Here is a 9956-nt window from a genome sequence, read left to right on the forward strand (position 1 = left end):
GCCAACTTTGAGAATAAGAAACAAGTTATTAAGCATGTTGGATAGGAGTCTACTGGAGATAGATGTGTGAGTTGCTAGATTTGGGGAAAAGGAAGTCTAATCCATGATTATCAGTCCATCAAGGCCAAATTCTTTTTCAGTTAAAAGTTTAATTTCCACTCTCCTTATATGATTCAGTAAAGTAAGTATTGCATAAGAGATGCCTATCTGAGGGCATAAAACCAACCAATTTCTCTAAAAAAATTTTTAACCTCAAAGTTGGGTTTGGAGTCTCAAACCTTTTATTTTTTTCTCTTATCTTTTCTGTTGCTCTGTGTTGCCATTAAGGATAAGAACATTTTAGGTCGGAATGGCAAGACTTTGACCCCAGGAAACTGAGTCACTAAAAGAAAGACAGCATGTGGCATGTCCTCAGTGGCTCAAGGATTTAGAAAAATCATTCTTCTTTATCTGCTTTGCATATGATGAGGCAGGTCATTGTAGAGAGAATACACCTATTTGGAGTATAGACAATGACTATCCTGACAGCTAATCACTAGATCAGCTGAAGACCACAGGGGAGTTTAGGAGGAAATAGAGGCACTGGTTCATCTACTGAATTTCCTTTTAGCTTTGAAGATAAATCTTCCCTTCCTTCCTCCCAACATCTTATGCTTCTATTGTCAAAACCATTCATGTGATAGTGCCACTTGTCACATTCTGCTTATATTGTGATATCTGATATCACAATTAGATATTAGAGGCCAGAGGCTCGGATTTTCACTCCTTTGTGTCCTTGAATCTTCTAGCTTTGAGCTTAATAATAATGCACCATTAATTATTATGGATTATTGATTATGAACTATTGTTATGAATTATTAATCTAATCATTATTTTGGCTCATTATTCATACTTGATGAGAATTCAATCAAAGTTAAAAATATATGTAATGGTTTCATTTGTGTAGAGCAAAGACAAGCTTATCTTGATTCTTGGCCTGAAACTCTTATATAGAAGGTTTATGCTCAGAGCTCCTACCAGTTGAAGGGCTATAGGCTCTGAAAAGTAATAAGATTATTTAAAAAAAACAAATTAAAATTTAAAAAAGATAATATATAAGCAGTCAGTAAACTTTCAGTTTAACATGGGAATGGGGAACAGTTTTCAACTTAAATGTTTACTTTTATACATTACTAATGGTTGCTTGGAATGCTAAAAAGGGTTATGAGTTCTGGTCTACATTCAGTAAGAAAGAGTGTTGTGATTAACTATTAATCTCTATCATGTACTTAGGAGAAGGGTAGTATGAGTGCCATGTGTCTGCAATCCCCAATGTAGAGATGCATTCAAAGTCTAAATTGTCAATAAAGCTTATTTTTTGGTAGAATGCAATAAATCAATAACAACCACATTTGGTACAAAGTAAGTGCCAAATAAATATACAAATGATGAAATTACACACACACACACACACACACACACACACACACACACACATACACAGACATACACATTTGGGTTGTCATCACAAAATACCATAGACTGGATGGTTTAGATAATGGAAATTTAATTTCTCAAAGCTCTCTAGGCTAGAAGTCCAAGATCAAGGTCCTAGCTATTCAATTTCTGGTGAGGGCTCTCTTCATGGCTTGTCTGTGGCTGCCATCTTGCTCATGCTTGCTAGGTCCTCTTTTACTTATACATGTGGAGAGAGGACTAGTGAGTTCTCTTATCTCATAACAATAGTAAATATTAACTGATCAGAGCCTCACCCTATCACCACATTTTAACCTTAATTTGTTAAAGGGCCCATTTCCAAATATAGCCACATTGATTAGAACTTCAACATATGAATTTTGGGAGACATAAATATTTATCTCATAATAATGTCTTATATAAAGGACAGGTTAGTGTCTCCTATCTAAAGAAAGGGATGCTATGGAAGTTATAGGTCTAGATGTAATTATCATTTAATAAAAAGAAAGACATCAGAATCTATTCTTTAGTTTGAGTTTTAAGCACATCTGATTTTACAGATTGCTTTTTGTAACTCAAGTAGTTTGCACAATGGAATTGAAAACATTACATCAAAGAAGCCAATAGTTCAAAGTAATGAATGGTAGATGAGTTTGCAAATGAATATTTAACAAAAAATCAATGACACATTAAAATTATAATTAAACACTTAAAAATATCATTCTCCAAATGATATTAACTAAAAACATTTTGCTTTGGAATTTTTGTCTTAACAATACTGGTGGAAGAATAAGCTACCTTTCCTCTAACTACTGACATGTCTTACTTTTTTTTGTTTTATAGACATAGTACCTTTATTTTTATTTATTTATTTTTATGTGCTACTGCGTATCGAACCCAGTGCCTTACATGTGCTAGGCGAGCACTCTACCACTGAGCCACAACCCCAGTCCAATGTCTTACTTTTTAATTGATGTGTACTTTATCATGCATGTTTTTTATGGTTACATATATTACAGTAGAATTATATTAGATTTCTTCAGATAGCATTTACTCACAGTGAAATTTAAATCTCGATCCAGGCAAGTTTTTTGGTATTATGCTTTTGAATTTTCCCCCAAGAAGATCCATTTTCTAAAAATGATAAGATACTAGAACCAGCTATTACCCATAGAAAACATATCAGTGCTTGGATTTTGACCTTTTCTTGCTCTTGCTTATGTCTTCTGCCCTCCAGAGTTTTAAGCTTCAGAGTAAAAAAATAAATAAATAGCATTTATTTTTCATTATTAAAGTAAAAGTTGAACTGGGTTTTAATATAACTCTTTGCTTGAAATGGGTTCTCACGTCCTGTCATTTCTCTTTATTCTGACTTGACTGAACTCTGCAATGCCCACATGGATGACAGAATGGATTCCCTTGCTTTTGATAACAAACAGAACCTTAATAAGATATTTAATGAATTTTCAGCTAAGGTTTAGAAAATTATAGGGAGTATTTGTTTATCCACATTCTTATCTCGAAATGACTTTCTCTTTAATTATTAATATGGCTTGAGGAGGACACAGTAAAGTGTGGCTCAAGGTGACATGGTAAGTGTGACTGAATGATGGTTGAAATGTACACATAAAAAAGAATTAAGAATTCTGTGAATACGGAAGCACTTATTTTAAAATCCATCTCAGAAATACTCTTCTTTTCGTGCCTTTGAGACATGATATAGGATAACAGATAAAATATAATATTGGGTTATTCACTGATATTTTTGTTTTAGTACTTTTCAAGTTAAAATACATATGTCAACTATAAATCAGAAATTATAAGTTTTAACTGAATTAGTACATTAGCTCAGAGATAATTACCATTAATATTTTAGCATATATCCTTCCTTTCTTCAAAATTGGGATTATGTGGCACATTTTAAAATGCTACATTTGCTTAACAACATATGATAAGCATTTTCTAATATAATTGCACTTAATTAAATTAATTCTCATATGTGTGACAACATTTATTTAGTTAATTCCCATTTATGCTATTTGAAATATTTATGTTATTTGAAATTTCCTATTTCAAGTAATATTGTCTGAAACATCATTTGATCCAATGAACACAATAAATCTGATTGTACACAAATTAATTTTCTGTAATAAATTATTAAAAGTGGAAATCTTGGGTTACAGGATGTTATATATTTTTTTGGCTCTCAATAGGTGTTTCTTTTCAGAAGGTGTACATTTTACATTTCTAAATGTACATTTCACATTTGAAAGTGCCCCTTCGTATCTTTGCTAAAACAGTGTTACAGTTTTTTGTGCTTATCATTTCCTAAGCAAATATTATGATATGTAATCATGGACGACTCAGACTTAGCTCTGAGTCTGAAACCTAGTGCATTTGGCTCTCCACATCTGCAGGTTTTACATCTGTAGAATCAGCCAAGAATATTTTCAGGACAAAACTATTTAGAAAAACAATAGTGTCTATTCTGAACATGTAGACTTTTTTCCTTTCATTATCCCCTAAACAATACACTATAATAATTGCTTACATAGCATTTACATTGTATGAGGTATTATAAGTAATATAGAGATGATTTATATTGTATAGGAGGATCTGCACAGGTTGTATGCAAATACGAAATCATTTTACATAAGGGACTTGAGCATCCATTGATTTTAGTATCTGTGGGGGTCCTGCAGCCAATTCCCTGCAGATCCTGAGGCTGCAGATAGTACAGAAGGAAGTCTTGTCAGCCTGTCTTATTGCTCTAAAGACTATTTTTAGATTGGTGCCTTTTCATTCATCCATTTGACAAATGTTATTTTGAGTGTCTCCACAAAAGCAGGAAAGACATTAGAAAGTAAAATTTTATATTTGGCAAGTTAGTAATATTCTTCAGTTGATGACGCATTAATACCACGGTTTATGCAAGGACACTCTCCTCTTCTATTATTTTCCCTCTTTTCATTCTGGTACCGCCTCCTTTTCCCTTTTCTTCTCGTCAGCAGCCATTCTTGTGTGTTGGACATGTATGCTTCCCCAGTGGTTTCTATTTTTGAGCAAATATGTGTTTTTATCTTATATGTATTGTTCATATACTTTATTTTAGCTTACATTTTTTACTGCTAAATGTTACATTTTTAAAATTAATTAATTAATTTTTTATTCCAATTTGTTATATATGACAGTAGAATGCATTACCATTCATATTGCACATATGGAGCACAATTTTTCATATCTCTGGTTGTATACAAAGTATATTCACACCATTCATCATTACCCTAAATGTTACATTTAAAAAAAAATTCAAATCTACCCTTGTTGTTATGAGCACATTGAGAATTTTGCTTCTAATTGCTGCAAAAAAATTTGATTATATCTCCCTGAGGTCCAAAGAAGGACAGTATTTGTTTTCAATTCATCATTCTGGGGTGATACAATGAACACTTTTATGTTGCTATTTCTTGAAGAGAGGACATCATGAAGTTATGTGGTTACACATGCCTACAGTGGATCTACCAGCTTCTGGGAGAGCAGCAATGACACTCAGAGAAGCTTAACTTGGTAGCATGATAGCAACACTGGGAGAGGTGAGACTGTTCTGTCTCCACTGCACATCTCTGTGGGGTGGGAGGCATGTTTTGCACACCCTTGACTCTGGGGGACAGCATTGGCACCACAGGTTGCAGCAGCATGCCTCTCCCACCCTGATGTAGACTATTCTGCCAGAGATACATCACAGCCACTAGAATCAGAACAGCAGTTCCCCCTTATGTGTGGGGGACACGTCCCAAGACCCCCAGTGGCTGCCTGAAGCAGATATTAACCAACTTTTGCATATACTTTGTTTGTTCTTATCCATGTATGTGTCATAGAGTTTAATTTATAAATTAAGCACAAGACAAGATTAACAACAATAACCAATGATAAAATAGAAAAATCCTGAGTGCACACAGTAATAAAAAATGTCAGCATCGCTAAACTTGTGCTTTGGTAGCTGATCTGATAACCACATTGGCTTTAAGTGACTATTGGGTGGGGATATATGCAGTGTGGATAAGCCGGACAGAGGGGTGACCACGTGCCAGACGGGATGGTATGGATGGGTGAGATTCCATCACACTACTCAGAGCAGTGTACTATTTAAAATTTATTAATTGCTTACTTCTGGAATTTCCCATTTAACATTGTCAGATGCAGTTGATGGATAGTTACTGAAACCATGGAATGTGAAACCCCCATGGGGGAGTATCTGCTGTTATCTTTGGCACCATGCACAGTGTGTGGCACTTAAAAGGAAGCATTCAAAAAAACATCTGTTAGCCAGGTGCTGTGGTGTGCACCTGTAGTCCCAGCTACTCAGGAGCTGAGGCAGGAGGATTGCTTGAGCCCAGGAGTTTATGGCCAACCTGGGCAACACTGTGAGATCCTGCTTCTTAAATAATTGTTGAGTAGATGAAAGAAAAGAGTCAATCTAGAATTAATTTTAGGGTGGTAACATAGAGTGGCAGGGACTTCAATTGCTCAAGCACTGAAGAATTTTCAAGGATATAGCTTGTAGTAGTTGATAGTATAGAATTATAGGGCTGGTTCTCCTTCCTTCCGCAGCACTTGGAATATTGTACTTCTTAGCTCTTTTGCAATTAGATAAAACTGAGTAATTGAAGCCAATGAAATATACAAGCAATTGGTAGGTTCTATTTCCAAGTCCAGGTATTTAGCATTCCACTGCAAGCTCTCTTCTCCTTCTCCAAGGGATTGCCTATTCTGGATTGTGTGTCTTTCAGATGGCAGAACCTTGGCCCTTGAGACTGTGTGTGATGCAATTGCTTTTCTCTCATTTTCCCAATGCATTGGAAGATTTGAAAATCTTGAAGAGAGGCTTATTTTTTTAAGTAATCCCTTCTGGAGATATTTTAGTTGAGATCTTAAAATCTAAAGGAAATGAGGAATGTTCTCAGGAACAGTGTACTGAGAAGAAGGAACAACAAATACAAAAGCTCTGAGGTTGAGCTGAATTTACTGGGTTAAAGGAAAAAGAGCAAAATCAGTGTGTCTGAAGCAGAGTGAACAAGAGGGAAAGTAATAAGGTCAGGAAAGTAACTGGTATGGGATAAAGATTATACAAGACCTTTTAGATCACTATAAGGACTTTGGCTTTCACTTTGAAGTGGGAGGCATTGGAGAATTCTGAATATAGGAGTGACATGATCTAACCAATGTTTAATGTATATTGAGAACAGACCAAAGGTGGCAAAGGGAAATAGCAGGATGTGCAGTTAGGAGGCTACAACCACAACCCAGGTAAAAGATGGGGGTGGTTTGGATTAGTGATGATAGTAGCCACAGTGTGAAGCTGTAAGATTATGGACATATTTTGAAGGTTGAACCAGTAGAATTATAGGGGATGGATGAGGGATATGAGAGAAGAGGACGAGAATGACTACATGATGTCTGGTCTGTGCAACTGGAAAATGGAGTTGCTGTTTCCTGAGATGGGGAATACTATAGGGAGAACAAGTTAGGAGACTAAGGAGCTTGGGTTTGGACAGTTTAGATTGGAGATGCCCATTGGATATGTATGTGTTGTGAAGGGCATCAGACTAGGTTATGCTGGCAACCTCACGTGGACTGGTAATAATGACCAGGTTAATGAAACAACTTATTTGGAGACTGAGGTCCAGTTTCTTCAAGGGGAGAATCAAATATGAATGGCATTTGGGAGTCCAGTCCATGATTTCCGTTAGTCAGACTGGCCTAGAACTGAATTTCCCAATCACTGTGTTGAAGCTGAGTTTCTTTTAAGATTAGCTGATGATTTATAAGCAAATACACACAAACGCTGTCCTATCCCATAGGCAATCAAAAGGCCAGAATTTCCCACTCTTTGTGTGAAAAATGACCTACAATCATCAACCTCAAAGCTTTTCTGCCTTCTTGCATCTTGGATTCATTTGTAGGTTTTCAAATGTTAGAGATAAGCATTGAAAAAATATATGTATATTTTTTAAAATATATTTTTTAGTTTTTAAATTTAATTTAATTTTATTTCATTAGTTTTATTTTATTCATTTATTTATATGTGGTACTGAGAATTGAACCCAGTGCCTCAAACGATCCACCACTGAGCCACAGCTCTAGTCCTACATGTATATTTTTAAATTAAAATTTTTAATAAAAAATGAGTTCAAATTAATTATGCAGAACAAAGGGTTTTATTGTGGCATATTCATACATGCATATAACATACTTTGATCACATACCCCCCATATTCATGCTTACTCTTTAAGCATAAAAATTTTCACTTCTCCTACAGAGTCATGTTTGGTTTCTAAACCTGTTACCATAGAGAGAACTCTGTTCTCTAGCTTTCCCTAGTTGCATTGTTTATATTTCTTAGCCCACAATATCTGAACCATTTTTTTCTTACCACTTGGAACTTCCATTCACTTCAAGCCTTTTCTTTGTGAAACATTTGTATGTTGAATAAATTGAAATTGGGGGTACCCCGTCCCTTTTTGGAGAAATGATAAGAATAGGGTTTGTTTGTTTTCAGATGCCAGCTCTACATCACCATTTTGCAGGCTCTGCATGTTCCGCTCCTAATTGCTGCACATGTGTTGAACTTGACAGCACCCTGTCCATGGGTGGTAAACAGTGATTCATTCCTTATGTTATAGTTCTGCACAAGTGTCATTTCTGGGACTCAGTACTCATTGAATGCTTAGTCATTTGTTATTTCTGTTTATTTTCCCTGATGTTTACATCATTTCTTGTCTTGTGGATGATGACTACTCCTTCTTCTTCTTCTTCTTCTTTTTCTTGTGTTCTTCCTGTTGTTTTTCTTTTTTCCTTTTCTCTGTTCTATTTTTTAATACTCAGTGTGAATTGACTGTTTTGTACAGGCCTAGCAGTCCAAGGAGATCTGTGCTTTTTCCACTGAAAGGAAGGGTTTTGTACCTATGTATGTCACTTAACTCAGATGCTTTTCTGGGGAATCTTCAGGTATAATATTTAAAGGTAACTGCATTCTATCAGCTTGTAAATTTAAAGGTAGCTGCATTCTATCAACTTGTGAAGTGTAATACACTGTGTTGAGGCATTATATGGAGCCAAAGACATTATCAGTCCGGAAGCTTTGATAGGATTCAGGGAGAGTATAATGGGTGGAGTGGGCCACAAAGGCAGAACTCTAAGGGTGCCCATTCTAGAGAATAGGGGCCATTTCTTAGAGAAGATCAAATGTAAGTAGCAGGCAGGATCTCCTTATGATTGTGTAGATTGAAGTCTCCACCAGGGTGCCTAGCTGAGGGACAGATAGGGGGTGGAGTGCAGCTTGTGGTCCCACCATGTGCACACGTGTGATGGTTAATTTTGTGTATTAATTTGAATGGGCCATGACATGTCCAGACATTATCCTGGGTATTTCTGTGAGAGTGTTGTGGATGAGATTATCATATGAATGGTTGACTAAGTAGAGCAGATTGTTCTCCCCTTAGTGAGTGGGTTTCATTGAGGGCCTGACAAAAACACCAAGGTGGACGGAGGGAGAATTCAGTGTCTTCTGACGGGACATTGGTCCTCTGCCTTCATACTTGAACTTGGACTGCAGCTGTCACCTGTGACTCTCCTGGTTATTAGGCCTTTATATTCTGACTAGAGCTGTACCATTAGCTCTCCTGGGTCTCCAGCTTACCAGCTACAGTTCTTGGGTCTTAGCTTCTGTGACTGCATGAGTCAACTCCTTCTAACAAATACATGTATGTGTGCGCATTTGTTCATGCATCCATCTATCTGTCCATCTGTCTTACTGCCTTTGTTCAGGAGAACCCAGACTAATATAATATTTGAAACCCCACCCCAGGAAGGATGACTTTTTTTTTTTTTTTGCTAATTCATACATAGTTTCCCTCTGGATTATTCAAGGGTCTGGCAGTGACTGGAGAGGTGGGTGTGAAGGGGTCAAGGAATATATCTTGAGAACTTATGGCCCACTTCCTTACCATGTGACTTTGAGGTTGGCTGTGATTTGAAACTCCTGTTTTCTTCACAAGTTACGTAATATGGGTCATTCGTGCAATTCTAGAGGGACAGAAGCAATTGAAAGCTGTAGTTCCTCTGCTAGATGAGTGGTGAATCTTTACAATACCTTTTCTGTTAGGAGAAAGATATAGCAAAATAAAGATACTCTAACTTTTGCACTTCGGTGTCACAATTTATACTTTTCAAAACATGTTCCTTTGACTGTTATGACAGATAATCTGATACTTATTATCATTTTAAAGGTGTGGAAATAGCTGTAGAGGCTACACAATGATCATGGCCTGGTGGTTAGAGGTCAGCTCTCTTCCCTGGTTGAGCTGCAGTCCAGGCTCCTGGGAGCTTTCCACCTATACCAATGGGGCCCAGCAGAATTTTTAGATCATTAGAGTATTCTTTCTAAACAGTTCATTTCTTAGGAAAAATAGAATGGTGTGCTTAGGGGACATTTTTCTTAA

The sequence above is a fragment of the Callospermophilus lateralis genome, chromosome 14 (genome assembly GCF_048772815.1).
Source record: "Callospermophilus lateralis isolate mCalLat2 chromosome 14, mCalLat2.hap1, whole genome shotgun sequence".
Classification (NCBI taxonomy): domain Eukaryota; kingdom Metazoa; phylum Chordata; class Mammalia; order Rodentia; family Sciuridae; genus Callospermophilus; species Callospermophilus lateralis.